The sequence below is a fragment of the Ambystoma mexicanum genome, chromosome 3q (assembly GCF_040938575.1).
Source record: "Ambystoma mexicanum isolate Mex_15411 chromosome 3q, UKY_AmexF1_1, whole genome shotgun sequence".
Lineage (NCBI taxonomy): Eukaryota > Metazoa > Chordata > Amphibia > Caudata > Ambystomatidae > Ambystoma > Ambystoma mexicanum.
In genome coordinates, this window is record NC_090926.1 from 752,721,373 (window position 1) to 752,738,101 (window position 16,729).

General features: G+C 45.8%; 1 protein-coding gene across 7 annotated transcripts in view; it reads left to right on the forward strand.

The window, feature by feature from the left end:
• FBF1 (Fas binding factor 1) overlaps positions 1 to 16,729 on the forward strand; it is a 1,089,678-nt gene that overhangs the window by 292,756 nt on the left and 780,193 nt on the right. The window lies entirely within an intron of this gene.

The window sequence follows — 16,729 nt, forward strand, 5'->3', positions numbered from 1 at the left end:
ATTGGTGGGCCTTGATGCATCAAGACTCGGAACGTAGCCTAACGCTCGAACTAACTTTTTTTCTGGAAAAAATGAACGAAAAGCTGGAAAAATACGAAAAAGACAGTAAAGCTGTCCTAATCTCAGCCTGAATCAACAGCAATCGAAGACCTGGCACGGGCTGCGAAGACTTATGTCGTGGATTTATGTCTCATTCATCCCAATCTTTTTTAATCTTACTGTCTATTTATGCTCTACCCTAAGATTGGAGCTCCTTTTATGGACCTATTAAGAACGAATCTTCTAATGCTCCTCTTGTTTTTCTTTCTTTCGCTTTTTCTTTTTCTTTTTCCTTACTTTTTTAAAGGTTTGTAACAAACCAATAAAAAAAAAAAATAAAAAAAAAAATCATTTGTAGGATCACAAGCTGATTAGGCCTGCAAGTTGGGAAAGTTTCACAAACCTTCTCCGCGAGAGTGGCGTTCTCTCAACCAGGTTGGCACAGTACCTTTGTATGAAGAAAGCAAATGTTGCTGAAGTCGTGGTTCCTGGAAGTTCCTGCAGATCTCGCTGTTCCTGAGCCTCATTCGTGGGGACAAGAGGGAGGATGTCGGGGGACTCCTGCACTGCCTGGGATCGTCGAAGAAAGCAAACAAAATGGAGTCGCTCCAGTTACATTAGCTGTAGATTCAAGAACACAAACTGGTGTCCCTCTCCCTGGTTAAACCTAACCTGCCTTGAGAATGGTATCCGGTTTCTTATGAGTTGATTGGTCCCACCAACTCAAAGGAAGAAGCCGTCCTTGAAGGAGCTTCTCTGTTGAATGGAGTTTGGCAATTCGGACCTGCAGCAGGGCTTCACCGGGCAAACCAACTGTCCAGTGGTTGCAGCAGCCGTCCTCTTCCAGCTCGTCTTCGGGTCTTTCGTTCCAGTGGTCGACTCTGCCCTCCAGTCCAAAAGACTCGCCTTTTAAACAGTTTTCTCCCTTTCATTCCAGCCTAGCTGTCACTCACCCAGCAGGGTGGCTGTCCTTGCCGGACAGTCAGCCAGCCAATCACGCCACAGTCGATTCGAGTCTCCTAGGAGACTAAGCACAGGGAGTTTCGGGCACCTCCTTCACTTCCTGCCCACCCCAGACACTCAGACGCCCAGGGCGGACTTCAGTCCTGAAGCCCGCCAAAGGCACATGAACCAAGGGACCAAACCTGGTTTGGTGGCCAGAGACAAGCTCTAGAAGGACCTTTCCGAAAAGAAATGGTAAAAAAATAAGACCGGGACCCGTTTAAACATAGGGGCTTAAGGCGCCATCTAGAAAAACATGGCTCCCGTGATTTTTAGCTACCGGTGTTTGCAGTCGGGAAAAATCATGGCAGTTCATTGTAAACACTGCCACCAGCCTGTTCAATAGGAAAGGGTAGCATTAGACTGCTACATGAGTGTTTAGACACAGGGGATACTATGTAACCCCTCCAGCACTACATTGTAAGATGGTGTGTGCTGGGTCTATGAATTTGGAAAAGACTAGTAAAGTCAATTTCACTTTACATTCTCTGGGAAACAGTAGTTTATCCCAGAGAAGGTATTTAAACCTTTGGGAAGTCTAAAAGACATCCCTGTGTCACTGCACGGAGGGTGCTGTGTAACACACAGGAAAAGATGATGCCTATGGAGTTATCTAAAACTCCATAATCGGAGAACACAAATGTAAAACACATATCAAAACACATGAAAGAGTGGGAAAAAAGGCTCACACTCCTTCCAGGTAAAAAATATCAAGTCCTCAAAATCCAGCAAAGTTGCTGGGGGTCTCTAAGGTGAAGGGAATTAGCACATTTCTGAGAATTCTCCCTAACACCTTTGGATCCAGACCCTGGGGGTGGACCAGTGCGGGAGGATCACCTGTGTGATGGGTCTTTGGGGAGTAGGAGTGAGGCGACCGATGGTGGGACGCGGTATTCCCCTCCTTTCCTGGACATATACCACATCCTATTTTATAGGATTCTCCAATATCCCAACTCCCCCCTCCCCCTTTCTACACAAACACTGGGCCGAGGAAGTAAAGAGGCTAACCCTTAATTATCTCATTGGACATGTCCTGCTAATCGGGTTAGGCAAAGTCAGGCACTTGACTTTAAGTGCATACATCTGATACCAATTCACTCTCCTCACACGGATAAATGGCGGAACATAGAGACACACTCTGAGCAAGGTGGAACACGAGCAAGAGCAGGACCTCGGGGCGAAGGCGAGCCTACTGGAGTAGAGCGACAGACCGAGGGACGAGAGCAAAGGGTAGATAACCCCAGGAGTTCCCTGTAGGAGGTTGTTGCCTCCAAAAGGCTGTGAAAGACACAAGGAGAAGGCTAAATCCCAGACAAGAAGACTGCATTGTGCTTCAAGTACGCCAGCAACCCTCCCTGGGGAACGGCAGAGTTGGGGAGGTGATGCCAAGCCTGTGGTATTAACCTTGACCCGTGAGTTAAAAACTACAAAGACAAGAAAGAAATGCACACAGCCGGTGAGTTATCAAGCGACATCAAAGACCGGTGTGTGTTAAGGAAAGATTGAAGTTGCAACAGTATATTGCAAAATCGAAGGTTGCACACGTGTTAATGAGACATGAAGGAAGGCAGATTGTAATGAACGTTGAATTACAGGTAGCTGTGAAACCAGCGATACTGAGTAGCGGAGTGGTCCGGCAAAATGAAGTAGCCCACTCGAAAGTCTCTGTGAAAGGTGACATTTTTTGTTATGAAGCGATAAAGTGAATGAACTATAAAGGGTGAAGTGATCAAAATTAACCCCGGCGAAAGGGGAAGTGAAACGGTGAATGTTGAACTTTTGTGCTTATGACAACGAACTACCCACACCAAGAGACACTGGGGCAAATAACACAAGAGTGTGTGCTGAAGGGGAACGGTGAAGTGGTCCTGCAGAGGTCTATATTAAAAGCCACGCACATTTGAAAGTCTTCGATGTCAGGAAAAGGTCAGAGCCCAACTGAGGGAGACCGACGTGAACTTTTTGTTGAACTGTGTTTTGAAAGCTGGAAAGAGACACTTTAACGTGGAAGGCCAGGTGGGCCTCGATCCATGTTTTTGAACTGCCTTTGTTTTGAGAACCTGAGCCAGAGTGTGTCATCCTGTCTATGAAGACCACCTTGCTCCATGCTGTCTAATGTGGGGGAGCGGGGGTTTTAGCTGACTCGGCCACATTTATTCCTTATATTCTAACATGGATTTTCTTTTGTATATATATTCTCCTTTACACACTTTCTGTACAGAAGATGGGCTATTTTGATTTGACGGAGTCAACTAGGTCTGTTCTATTTATTATTAGATGGTAGAGACTACTCACAGCCTAGCAATAGGGCAAAGTAGAAGTTTTTCCAAACCCCAAAAATTGAATAAAGGTTTTACAAATTGTACTTTTTGTGTCAGTGTCCTACTTGTGATACCATGCCTCCCTTACAGAACACAGTTCAGGGCAAGTAAAGTAACTCATATACTTTCTGGAGGGGCCTTAAGCTACTCAATGATACGTATGAACACTCAATGACTATTTTAGAATGCACTAAGCAATTCCAGGAAAGCACAACCCAATTGCACTTTAAGAAAGACACACTGTATTTCAAGGTAAGTAATTGACCCTATGACTATTTTTAGAAATGCTCGAAGCAGTTCTAAGGGAGGCATAACCCAGTGTTGCAAGTTTAGAAGAGCAGTAGCTATTCGCTGTGAGTAAAGAACCATGCACTTTTAAGAGGAGCTTCAAGCAACTCAAAGGCAAGTATGAACTTTAAGACTGTTTTAGGTCTGTATGAAGCAGATCAGGGAAAGCAAACCCCCATGGTACACTTTAAGAAGAACACAATGTTATTCAAGGTAGGTAAACCCTTATTGGTAAGCTTTTATGCTCATTCAGTTAAGCAATGATAAAACAGTACCAACACTTACTGCGTTTTAGAATGTGGGACACTATTCAGATTAAGTAAAGCAACTTATATACTTTTTAAAGGAGCAACCAGCAACTTAAAGGTAAGTAATGGATTCCAAGATGGCCTCCGACACTAGGTTGATGTGTCGGCAGCCGCTCCTGAGCCCCTAACAATTTAAAAGCAGTTCCACCACCCCTGCAGCGCTGGATTAGAGGGTTTTTACGAGCGGAAAGGAGACCAGCACCCCCTAGTGGGATTCAAAGAATCCGAGAGGGGGGATCGAAAAGGAGTGCCATGTGAAAGGCGGGTGAGATGGCAAGATCCTGTTGAGGCAGACACAGAAAGAGGACAACGGATGGCTGAATATTGAATGAAGGCCAGAATCCCCAGCGGGGAATGATAGATCCCGGCTGCAGGCCGTCAGAGCATAGCAGGGTCTGAAGGAGAGCCGAACGGCAGTCAGCAGTGCCATTGGGCTAAGCTGAAGACGGGAGAGGAAGGCCCCTGCAAACCAGGTCAAAGCCAAGGGGGAGGAGCAGGCGGCTTAGGAACCGGGCAGACACAGAAAGTTGCATAAGCAAAGATCTGACGGCAGCCAGTACTGCGGTGGGCCAAAATCAGAGGAAGGAGATTGCAGAAGAAGGCGTCTGCATATTACGCTGGTGACACGGAGGAAAACCAGGCAGATTGGGAGCTGCTTAGATAGAGTAAACAAAGAGAACCGCACTGCACTGGAGGAGGTAACGCGGTGCCACAAGCCATACAGGGCAGGTGAGGGAGAGTACATATAAGTCGGAGAGGGACACGGACCCCAGGGGCCACAAATGATGAAGCAGCTGGCAGAAAGGCAGGAAGAAGGGCTCGAATGGTCCAACAGAGCCAGACATTAAAGGTAACCCACTGGCCCAGTAGGAGGAAAGAATAGTCTGCTCCAGGCACAAGGAAGCCCCCCCCTAACAGCAACATTAAAAGGGAGCACAGGGTAAGAACTTGCGGGAACGATGTCGTCCAAATCCAAAGTCAAGACCTCCAAGCAGACTCCAGTAGCAGGGGATACGACAGGAACTCCCCCCACACTGTGGGTACCAAATAAAACAAGGGACCCGGGCAAGAACACGCAGGCGCTGACGGACCGCAGGGATCCCATGGAAGTAGAACAGACAGCCCTGATGTCCAGGCAGGACTTCCACAATGATATGTCACTCCAGACGACCCTCAATAAGGCATTTCATGAGCAGTTCCAGTTAATGCACACCAATCTCAATACAGCCTTGGTGGAAATAAGACAGGAGGTGGGTCAATTGGGAGAGAGAACGGATATCCTCGGAAAGGTCCTTCAAGAGGTGGATAGAGATACCACTGCGAATAGCGAGCCAATCGAATGGCTTAGCTTGGCGACCCAGAACTGCACATCGAGGACATGGAGAACAGGTCGAGAAGGATTAACATAAGGATTAAACAGTTGCTGGAATCGGTGGAGGATAAGGACCTGAAGTGGGTGGTACAGAAGATCTTCGGAGACTTGATGGGAGGATCGGAACTAGAAACAATAGAGTTGGACCGGATTCACAGAGAGGGTAGTTTAATGAAGGGTCCAATGCAAGACCGAGGGACGTCTTGGCATTCACCAGATATGGACAAAAGGAAACAGTTTTGCGAGTGGCAAGGGAGCAGGAGCCAGTATTGTACAGTGGTCACCAGATTTCCCTATATGCAGACTTGACAGAGAGCACCCTACTCAAAAAGGCGGCTTATGGGCCTAATAGTTAAAGACCTGGCTAAGCGGGGCATTCAATACAAATGGACCTTCCCTTTTGGTCTGATGTTTGAATGGGAGGGTGCACAAAGGCGCATCGATCCCCACAGGAGGGGGCCGACATTCTACACTTGGAGATGGGCCAATAATGGCTTGGAGAACGCGTCCCCCAATCGGAGAATCATTCAAGGCCCAGACCATGGGAGTGGGCCACGGCAAGGCAGAGGCGAAGGAGGGCGACAGTACAATGCCCATGCTCGAAACCAGGAGAAGAGAGCTAAGGAGGGGGTGCGGTGGATGGATAACAGTGCGCATGACATCAATTACAGTAGGTGGTGCATATTTGCTCGAGCCTGGTCAGAGGAAGGCAGGAGGACGATTCATCTTGGAACCAATAAGGGGGGGTAAGCCAGAGTTGGGGGGGTTTGGGAGATTGAGTTTAAAGGTGGTAGGAGTGGGGCAAATTCTGAGGTTGGCAGACAAGATGGAATCGGCGAAGGATCCATGGGCAAGGGGAGGCGAATGAGGGTCGAGGTTCAGAAATGTAGTGAACAGGGCGAGGAGACACCAGAAAGGGGAGAGGGCCAGGAGGGTTATGTTTTATCACGCAGTAAAGGAGGCAGGAGTAAGCATGGTACACTGAGTCACTCAAATTCAAATGGTCTACACATAATGTGAGAGGGTTGAATACCCCTCTCAAGAGGAAGAAATTGGAAATATTCACCTGGACTTCTGGGCCGGATGTACTGCCAATTCAGGAGACTCCTCCCCTGAAAAGGACCAGGCAAGGCTTATTTTGCCGGGCTTCTCCCAGATATGTCATGCATCGGGCCCAACGAAGTCAGGGGTTGTGCATTGGCTATTAGAAATAGTCTAGAGTTTAGAGTATCAGGAACCAAGGGGGGTAAAGGAGGAAGATATATATAATAGTGGGGGAACACAAAGGCACTGCATACATACTGGCTTCATTATACGCTCCCAATACCAGACAGGAGGCCTTCTTGAGGGAATTCTTAAATGTGTTGGAAGGATTTGCGAAGGGAAATATTATCCTAATGGGTGACTTCAACCTGGCGTGGCAAAGGAACCAGGATAGATCTGGGAGAGGAGGAACAGGCAGGGGAGCGGTAGTGTCGGGTTCATTACAGGAAAGGTTTGAGACTTTGGGGATGTTTTGCTCTCCAAATGTGCACGGACACATCACCAGTACATGTGTAGAGCAAAGAAAAATAATTTGAATGCAGGTAGGCGAAGCAATAACTCACAGCCAAATACGCAGTTAGTGAAATAATGAGCACTTATACAGCTATTTATTCATAGCTTGAAAGCAACAAGAGATAACACAGAAATAAATCCCAGAAAAGACAGAGAATTCAAAAGAAAATACATCACCGTGGGCGTAACTGAATCCCTCATCTCGCCAGAAGCGGGTGGAAGACCCCGGTAACAGCCAGGCCGAGAGCACAACAGCCCACAGGTTTGTCGGACAAAGGCGTCCCCATTCCGACTGAGGTCTTTGTGCTTATATCGTCTGACCGCTGAGGGGTTCCGCATATATGCACTCCTCAAACAGGGGTGGCAATTTCTCGAACCTTCTAGCAAGGCGCTTGCGCATTGATAAGTGACCGTTGGTTGCCAGCTGGCTCAACCGACCGTAACCTCAAGGAGAACAAACCTCCTAAGAACAAACGCCACGGAAAACAGTTCCATAACTCATAGCAAGACATAACAAAACCAGCTTTCCCAGCAGAATGTCCTTGACTGGCTGCATACCAGGTTTGGAAAGCATGTTTTTTTCAGCAAAGCAAATTCAGGTCTCAGCAAAGTAAGTACAGCTTTTCACTGAGGCATGGAATAAATATCCATTATGGCTCTGAGTGCCCCCAGAATGCACTGCGCACCAGCGCCATGTTTTAGCTCAAGCATAACAGGGGATAAGGGATTTATGGAGGGGGCAAAAGGGGGAGGCGCAGGGCTACACATTCATATCAAGTGTTCATGGAACATAGTCTCAAATAGATTATATTTGGGTATCTGCTGGCTTGATGGGGGTAGTAGAAGACCCAGAGGTGGGACCCCTGGGAATAGTCAAACATAAAGTGGTAACAATGACAATGAATTTACGGAGCCACATACCAGGGGTGTGGAAGTGGAGGGTCCTGGGGAACTGATGCATGGCCCAGCCATAAGGGAGGACCTGGAGGGGAAGATGAAGGCTTTCTTCAAGCAGAATAAAAGATCTGATACAGGGGAGAGCATCCGATGGGATGCATTTAAGGGCACAATAAGGGGGGAATGTATTGCTGCAAAAGAGCAGAGGGAGAGACAACTGAAGGCCCTCGAGGTTCAGCTTGAAGAGGAGGTCAACGAAGCGAGAAGATGGGCATGGGAGGCCCTGTCCAAGAAAGCATTAAGGGCCTATAGACAGGCAATGGGACAACTAGGTGTCCTCAGGACAAAGAGAGCAGAGGGAGCATTGTTGTTTGTCCGACAAAGGTTCTATGCAAAAACTAACAAGGCGGACGCGCTACTGGCAAGGCTACTGAGAGGGGCAGCAAAGTAATTGAGGCAGTAAGGGGTGATACAGGGACCCGAAACTCCTTCAAAGAATAAAAATCCGGGAGTGTTTTGTCAGCTACTACACGTCCCTATACACATCGCAAGAGCCCCAGAGTCAACAACAAATAGAATTCCTGGAGGGAATACAGCTCCCTAGGGCAGAAGAGTACATACAGGAGACATTAGGCCAGGAGATTACAGAGGAGGAGGTGAGGAAGGTCATTGTGGGTCCCCCCCCCCAAACAAGGCACCAGGACCGGATGGCTTTACAGCGATTTATTTATAAAACATTTGCAGCAGTTCCGGTCCCACACCTGACAAATCTATACAACAGCTTCTGGGAGAAGGGGCGCATTTCGTCCTCCATGGAAAGGCCAAAATAACATTACTCGCCAAGCCCAATAAAGATCCTCCATACAGACCGATAGTGCTTATAAATATAGACGCTAAAGTCTATACCAAGATTTTGGCCAAAAGGCTAGAGGTGCTTCTCCCGCCTTTGATGCACCAGGACCAGTCGGGCTTTGTGTTAGGGAAGCAGACAGCTGATAACATTAGGCGTGTGGCCCACTTGATAGAGAAAGCCCAAAAGATGGCCACCCCATCAGTTCATCTTGCCTTAGATGCGAAGAAGGCATTTGACTGAGTGGAGTGGTCCTTCTTGTTCATAGTGATGGAAAAAAATGGGCCTGGCCAGTAATTTTTAAAGATTTTTAAGCCAATTACAAAACCCCAGTAGCTCGCCTTTCAATTAATGGATCTGTGTCTTGTCCCATTAAACGAAGTAGAGGGACAAAGCATGGGTGCCCTCTTTCCCCTCTACTATGCGCAATTTATTTGGAACCACTATTGCAATTCATATGGGAGTATGGGGAGGTACATGGTATACTCTTTGGGGGACAGCAGCATAAAGTAGCGACCTTCACAGACAACATGCACCTGTCACTCACCAGGCCGAGATAATCTCTAGAGGAATGTAAGGAGCTACTGAAGGGCTTTGGGGAGCTGTCAGGGGTCCGAATTAACTTTGGCAAATCGGAATTGCTTAATCTCACAGTAGGGGGCAGGGAAGTGGCGGAATTGAAGGCAACTTCACCATTTATTTGGAATCCAAGGGGTATTAAATATTTGGGGGTGTGGTGTGGATTACGCCATTGCTCTCTGGCTGGTATGTAGCCAACTACCCACCCATGCTGGTGGCCATGAAAAGGGACTTCCAGAAGTGGAGGAATCTTCGGGTCTCCTGGATGGGCAGGATGGCGGCAGTTAAGATGGTCACACTCCCCCATTTGCTTTATTTATTCCAGGCAATTTCTTCCATCCAATTTCTTTAGAGAATTAGAGAAGGTGACGAAGAACTTCATATGGCAGGGGAAGAGGTCGAGGATCAATCGGCATCTACTGATGTCCCCTAGGAGGGAAGGAGAGACGGCACGCCCAGACTTCCAACAGTATTATGAAGCTGCACAATTGCGGATTATACAAGATTATCGGGGAAACAATGGGTGGCAATGGATCGTGCAGTGGTTCGGCACGACCTGAGGGGAGTCCTGTGGTTACCGCGACAACATAGACCAAAGCTCTTGTACCTGAGCACCATAACCAAGCTGGTAGCAGACACATGCGATAAGCTAGTGGGGAAATACAGGGTTCCGTCCTTCCCCTCCCCCTTTACTCTTATCTTCAACAATATGGACTTCACCCCAGGAAAGGAAAGCGGGGCTTTTGGCCAATGGTGGGAAGTAGTTACACTGTCACCAGCCATTCAGGAAAACTCGCAATTGTTACAAGGTAAGTAAGAAAGGGGATACATTGTATACCCCCAGCACTCCACATACGGTGAGGGGGGCTGGCTCACTATATAAAATGTAAAGTGGATTAAAATCCCTCTTTACTCCTTGGGAACAGTATTTCACCCAAGTACATTAAAGAGAAATTAACAGGGAATCCCAAATGGGCAACCAGCCTAAGCCCAAAGGTTATAGGAAACTATAACTCCAACAACACATTATGGAGAGACATAACAAGGTCACCAATAAAATGGTGAGAGGGGAGGGGGGAGATTTTCACTCACCTAGGGACAAGGTAAAACAAGGACCATGTCCAAGCAAAATGTCCTGGGGTTGACACAGGTCAGGAAGATTTATCATCAATATGAACATTTTACCGAACACACTTCGTACCGTTTTGCTTCACAATCACTCCGTATTCTACTTTAACTACTTTGACTACCAACTCACCACACAATGGCGCACACTCACATAAATCTTCCTGACCTGTGTCAACCCCAGGACATTGCAGAACCACTTCCACTCTTAGCCAATACCTCACCTGTGTCGTAAAACGCCCCCTCACTCCGCTGCTCCTTCCTTCCTCTTGGTCGTCTGCCATCTCCAACCTAACCTGAAAAACCCACACTTCCTGCTTAAATCCTCCCCCCTTTCTGCTGATACTGCATAACTCTCCCTGGCCTACCTGACCCAGTCTCCCCCACCATGGTATGTATTTGAACTGAAAAGTCATAAGAAGGGTGATGAGCCCCTCTTACCATCTCCGTGCAGACTTGCCGCGTTCCAAAGATGGGGTTGGAAGGTCAATGTTTATTCTCATGCTCACTATATACTGTATCATTGTGCTGTGACCTGGTTATTTTTTATGTACCAGCGTAACTAAGCTATTCTAACTTATGTAACGGCGCCACAATGCTTACGGGCTTTTGTGCGCTATACAAATGTTCATGTTTGTTTGCTTTCCTGGGATCTTGAGGTAAATATGTTTGGGGATGGTGTTTGCTTTTCCCCGGTTTATCCTTGGTGGTCTAGGGTTCCTGCAAGTTCCTCTCTGTGGTCTGGGAGCTCAACAGTCGCTGCATATTAAGGCCCCCGCCCCCGGAAAGGCCTATGTATGGCTTTGTGTTCTGGGACCCTGGTAAGTCCTCTGTGTCTCTGGTGATCCAGGGGGCCCTGGAGTTGCTTTGCAAGCATGCCTGCTCATTCCTGAGCCACTGCACAATCTGCTGTGATGCAGCCTATGGAAGCAGCGTCTCTCTCCTCTCGCTTGGCTGCACCAGCTTTTTGTGTGTATGCGGGCAGAGGTGCCTCGGTTTCTGATTCCCTGGACATCTCTATCTCTATGTGCAGCCAATCTCTGCCACAGCTCGGTGATGCCACTCTGGATTGCTGGGGCTTTACCATATATGACATGGGAGCTCAGCAAACCGAAAACCATTGGCAAATATGTGTTTCCAGACGCAAGGCTGGAGATAGCAAGTGTCTGCACAGGTACATACTGGCATATGTGGTTGTAGGGGGGACTGGGATTGTGGTCTAAAGGTGGAAAACAGTGTTTGGATTTCTCTCTACAACTCCCACCACCCCTCTTTGACAAGGTCAGGGACTTGACCTTGTCACACTACCCAAATTAATTTTGACTAGTGTACAATTACATTGTGATTTCCTAGGGCATGATTCTGGTTTATGTAATATATTGTGTCAAATGGTTTTTCATTATAAATAAACGTCATATCGGGCCAATGTTGGCCTCTCGGGCCCTGTTATAATAGATCTTGCCAATTGTGAAATTTGCCGAAACCTACTACATTTATCTTCAGGATACCCATGCTACCTCTACTCTTTTCTCTACTTAGCATGGCTAATATAATCCTGGCCATACCTCCCTGCCATGGGAAGGTTATGAGAGATAATGACAATCTCTTGAAATATTTTGTTATAGAGTTACGAAAGCATTAACAATAAGTATAGTATATGTGGCAATGCAGCCATTTTACAAAATGGGGCACTATCTGCCAATGATAAATGGAGGCCGCCCCAGCATTTAAAATCCCTTTGAATGTCATCACTAAGTTCACCAAAATTGATATTAATCCTGTGGTGTAAGGATTTGTGAAGTTTTGTTCTTAAATATTGGAGTTAGAGAAATCTTTACTGGTGGTACTGCTTGCAGGTTTACTTGCCTAGATGACGATGCTCCGTTTTACTCCTGTTTATTTTATAGCCCGAAATGTGCCCGTATTCTGTTGTCATTTTTAAAATGTGTGGATGTCAGCCGCATACAAAAGAGGTTTACTGTCTACATCTCCAAATTTGATTCCCTTTATTTCCGGGTTATCCCTAATACGACCCGCTAAAGGCTCCAGCCCGATGGGACCGTAGGCACCCCTTTTGAGTGTCATGTCCAGTCAAAGGGAAATTAGATTATATGTACTAACCAATGCAGAGGATCTGCTGAGGATCTGTAGATAATGAAGCCCACCTGATCTCCATGGATAATTTCTATTTTGTACTTCTTAGCCCGCTCTTCTATTATTTTTGTCAAGATCTTTGAATCGCTGTTTAAAAGTGAAATTGGGCGGTAACTCCCACACTTGAGGGGATCTTTGTCAGACTTCAGGATTAATACTATTTTAGCTTGGGACATGGATTCTGGGATGGAGTATTGATTGAGGAATGTATGAAAGAGTTTTGTCAATTGGGGGACGAGCATCTCCTGAAAGCTTTAAAAGAATTTGTGCGCAAACCCAACCAGACATGGAGCTTAACCATTATGGAGCGAGAAAATCATCATCAATACTTCCTTTTCAGATATAGGGCAAATTATTACTTTTGCAGCATCATTAGACAATCTAGGGGTGGTGATGCCTTTGTGTGTGGCCCACATAGGGGGTGGGACTGTCTGGTTACGCTCCACATCTCTGGTGCCTGTAAGTCTAGGTGTATGGAATGAGTCAAACCCACAGTGGCCCTTTATTGGAGCACTGATAGCTGTTTGAATGGTGCATATCCTTACCATTGTTGGGCTTGGACTTGCTTCCATGCAGAAGAGGGCTCCTGCGGCCATTTCTTCAGATCAGCGTTGGAGCCAAGTATCATGTGTAGAAGAGCAGCCGACTGAAGGTCCATTGATGACTCCCAAAGAGAGCCAGCATCCCTACCTGCGTTTGGTCCGCTGAATCCCTGCTGGACTACCTAATCTGCAAATGCCCCGAGTGGTCCTTCAGCCCTTAGACTGGTGGAATCAACCAGTCTTTATGCATTCTCAAGGATTCAGCCATCCTGAGCCTCCAACCAGCAGTGACCCCGCGCCCCCAGTCAACCTATCCAGTCCTCTGGTAAAACCATATTCAGTTAGTAAACGCAAAGCATTTGTATCTTCCTGTCCTCCATAGGATAACAATGAGAAAAGGTTGTTTGGAATGCATTCCATTACTTACTCAACAAAAAGGAAGGTAAGTAGTGATGCAGTAAAATGGAACCAAGTCACAAGAAATATATCCCAACTTTAGAAGTCCAATCTCTATGCAGTGTTGGGCCTTGTCCCTGGACCTCCCAATGGACTGGCCAGCTCTTCAGTGGGCTACCTTGCTAGAACCGTTGCTGTTCTGCGTTCATCGCCGGAACTTCTGTAGTCACCAGCTTGTCGTGTAAATCGCCTTCCTGCTGAATTTCAGCCTCCCAGCTTCAAGGGATCCTGCTCTGGAAGGTATTCTTCAACTGTGACTGGAAGGACTGCTGCTGTCGCCTGTGTATGGTGGCTATCGCTGGAACTCTCCTTCCCCCGTCTGGGGAAGTGTCCCGAAGAGGTCTGCATCAGTGCCTTCTGCATTTCTTCATCGCAGAGTGTTGTACTCTGCGCCTGGAACCGTCCAGAAGATCCTTGCAGCTTCTGGGCACCCGCAGCTTCTGGGCACCTCTCGCTGGAACCAAATGGCAGTAAAACCTACCTCCAGCAAACCCCAGTCAACGCATCTACTCCTCTTGGAAAATCAGAGTCGGGGTGGGGCGGGGTTATTCCATTCTATCTCTTTTTTATCATCACGTCTAAAAGCAGCTGTACCTGAAAGATGGGAACATTATTTTACTGAGAAAGAAAGGACCTAGGCTAAATAGCCATCGGTGTGGGCCGCACTCCTAAATTTACCCAATAGGGTTTAAAACATTTGGTTGAGATTATAACATGACAGTAAAATCAAGTTCCATAGTGTTTCTTCAAAAAGTGCTTTTATTTAGCAAGTTAATCCTTTGTACTTTCTTTCTTTGGGTTAACGAATGGTTAAACTTCACCAAATCGTTATTTGCTGATACAATGGCAAAGGAAAAATAACCTAGGGCTAATGCATTTCGGAAAGGTAACTTTCCTTCTACAGAGCCAGGTTAAATGCACAAAAAATCTTGCTGTTAGAACATTTAGAAAAACATCAGGTATGCATGCATTCAAAAAAACAGGGTACCCACAAATAACAAACACATACATATAACACAGAGAGAAGAGAACATTGAATAGTCAGTAAATTGTATATATCACATTGCGCATATATGATGCAGAATTATTTAAGCCAGGTTAACTCAAAAACATAATAATAATAAAGTTGTGTTTAAGTAAAATCCTCCAGTAGCTCTGATTCACGTATTAATTCACTAATCCACCTAGTGTTCTATGGCAAAGTCCTCAGTGAGATATTGCTTGCTCCTATGTCTAAAGAGTAAAGTGGTGTCATATAAATCAAACAACTTCGCCTTGTGGTGTCACTAACCTGAAAATGTTAGAAGCGAGCGTTCAGTTCGAAGCGTTACTTCCCAGAACGCTGCAAGGCAAAATGGTATGCTGCATTTAGTTATGGCCGCCCGTGGTCTGTTCTAACGTGCGCTTATCTATGTGAAAGTAGTGACCGCTTACCTTGTAAATGCTTGACACTCTCAAACGATGTGCTTTTCCGATGGCAGATAGCTTGGAAGCTGTACTCACGTCTGTGTATGCATATCTAACGTTGCCATGGTGATGTGAATACCAAGATGGCAGATCACGGATACGTGAAACGGCCATTTTGGTGTGGGCAATTACAAAATCTGGTAATCGTGTTTGGGCCGATACTTGGCAAGACCATCTCTTTAAAAGTTGGGATGATGTCAGCGATAAGGAGAGAATCCCCTCTCTACCTTGTTATGACGTTACTGTCGTATGATAGTGAAGTATGTGGATGCGAGCGTGTAATTATAAGAAGAAGAAGCTGAGGATAATGAACTTCTGAAGGGAATATGGAGTAAACACTTGGAGTAAGAACCACTCTAAACAGAGAGCTATATAAACCTTTGGAGTAGATTGTGAGTAACAATATACACAAATATAACAAGGTGAATGAATGAACTGAAAACAAACAAAACAATACCAAAGGATGTATCGTGTATGCTTATACATACAAAGCAAACTAAATTTAGTTCTCTGTGAATTGCATGGGTTAGTTAACATACAATCCATATTCCACTTTGTGGCATATAGCGCTTGTTGTTACAATACTGGTGAGTACTTGGATGCTCAAAATTGACATGTCTGAAAGACAGGTTGATTGGATATTTTATAAGAAACAATTAAGGTCTAACTCGTCATTCATTCCTCGAGGTGACAATGCTTCCAGTCTGCCAATCCAAAAGGATTCTCTTTGTTGTCTCTTCTTCTTGGTATCCGTGCAGGTATTCACAATGACTTCTAATACCTGAAATTTGATTTGCGAGATGTTGTGCTTCTTTTCATTGAAATGTTTAGCTACTGCTGAATTAATGTTTTTGTTTCGAATGCATGACTTGTGCTCATTAAGACGAATCCGTACTTTTCGTCCTGTTTCGCCCACGTAGTACAGTCCACAAGGACAGCGTATGCAATATACACAGTTCTCCGTGTTACATGTGGCGTAGCATTTTAAAATACTTTTTTCTCCTGTGTATGGGTGTAACACAAAGGACCCTTTTATTATGTTATTGCAGTTGCTGCAGTTCAGACACGGATACGTGCCAGTTCTTTTTGTTGAACTTCTTCTTGGTTTGTCATCGCGTGTGTTCACAAGAAGGTCTCTTAGGTTGTTAGATCTCTGATAAGCGAATGTGGGTGGATCAGTAAACAACTCTTTGGTTCTTTCATCTTTGGTCAAAATTTGCCAATGTTTGTTAATGCACCTCTTGATTTGCATACTCTGGGTTGAGAATTTGGACACATATACCAGAGATGGTGATGTTTTAGTATCTTTAGGAGTCAGAGTGCTTAATCTTGTTTTGGTTGCTACTTTCTCTGTGGCCATTTTGATATCCTCCTCGGGATATCCTCGGTCTTCCAATCTCTTACTTAATTTAGCTAGTTCTTGCTCAAACTCACTTTGGTCACTGATAATTCTCTTGAGGCGAAGCATTTGTCCGTAGGGTAGATTGCGTAAAGTGTTCTGAGGATGAAAACTCATCCGGTGCAGTAAGTTATTCCTATCTGTAGGTTTGGAAAAAAGAGTTGTGGTGATCTGCTGATTATGTACTTTGACTTGTATGTCGAGATAATGTATCCCAGGGTTCCCTATTTCGGAGGTAATTTGTATCCGGTGGTCAATACTATTGATGTATTGAAGAAATTCATTCAATGTTTCTCTTGTGTCCTGCCATAGACCGAAAATATCGTCGATATATTGTACCCACACTTTGAGCTTGTCTTTCCATTGCGCTTTT